Source organism: Plasmopara halstedii (genome assembly GCF_900000015.1).
Source record: "Plasmopara halstedii genome assembly, contig: Scaffold_2956, whole genome shotgun sequence".
Lineage (NCBI taxonomy): Eukaryota > Oomycota > Peronosporomycetes > Peronosporales > Peronosporaceae > Plasmopara > Plasmopara halstedii.
In genome coordinates this window covers 286,999-287,391 of record NW_020189861.1, presented here as the reverse complement: position 1 = coordinate 287,391, position 393 = coordinate 286,999, and positions in this window count along the sequence as shown.

Sequence of the window (393 nt, the reverse complement as noted above, 5' to 3'; positions counted from 1 at the left end):
TTATCACATCGTCCGGTCGTACAATGACCACTTCGGCCAAATCGCCTGCCTTTAAGGCACTGACGAACTCTTCAAGGGACATCTCGTCCAGCTCAAGAAGAGCATCTACTGCAGGCATAACCTCGAGGCGGACGTCGCCATCTTCCTCCCCCGTCATACCGTTTGCGAGGGTGTATAACTGTGCGCCATCGTACACACCCTGTATCAGTGTCGACACCCGGCATCTTGCAGCCAGCATACGGCGTCGCCGTCGCCTCTATACAGAGGCTCTATGTCTCGGTGAGACCAGGGTAAACACGCACTCCGTGTCGTCCGGTGTCACCCGCTCCTTTGAAGATCCGATGTTATCTACAACATCCGACGAAGAGCTGCTAACCCGGCAGTCTTCGTCCG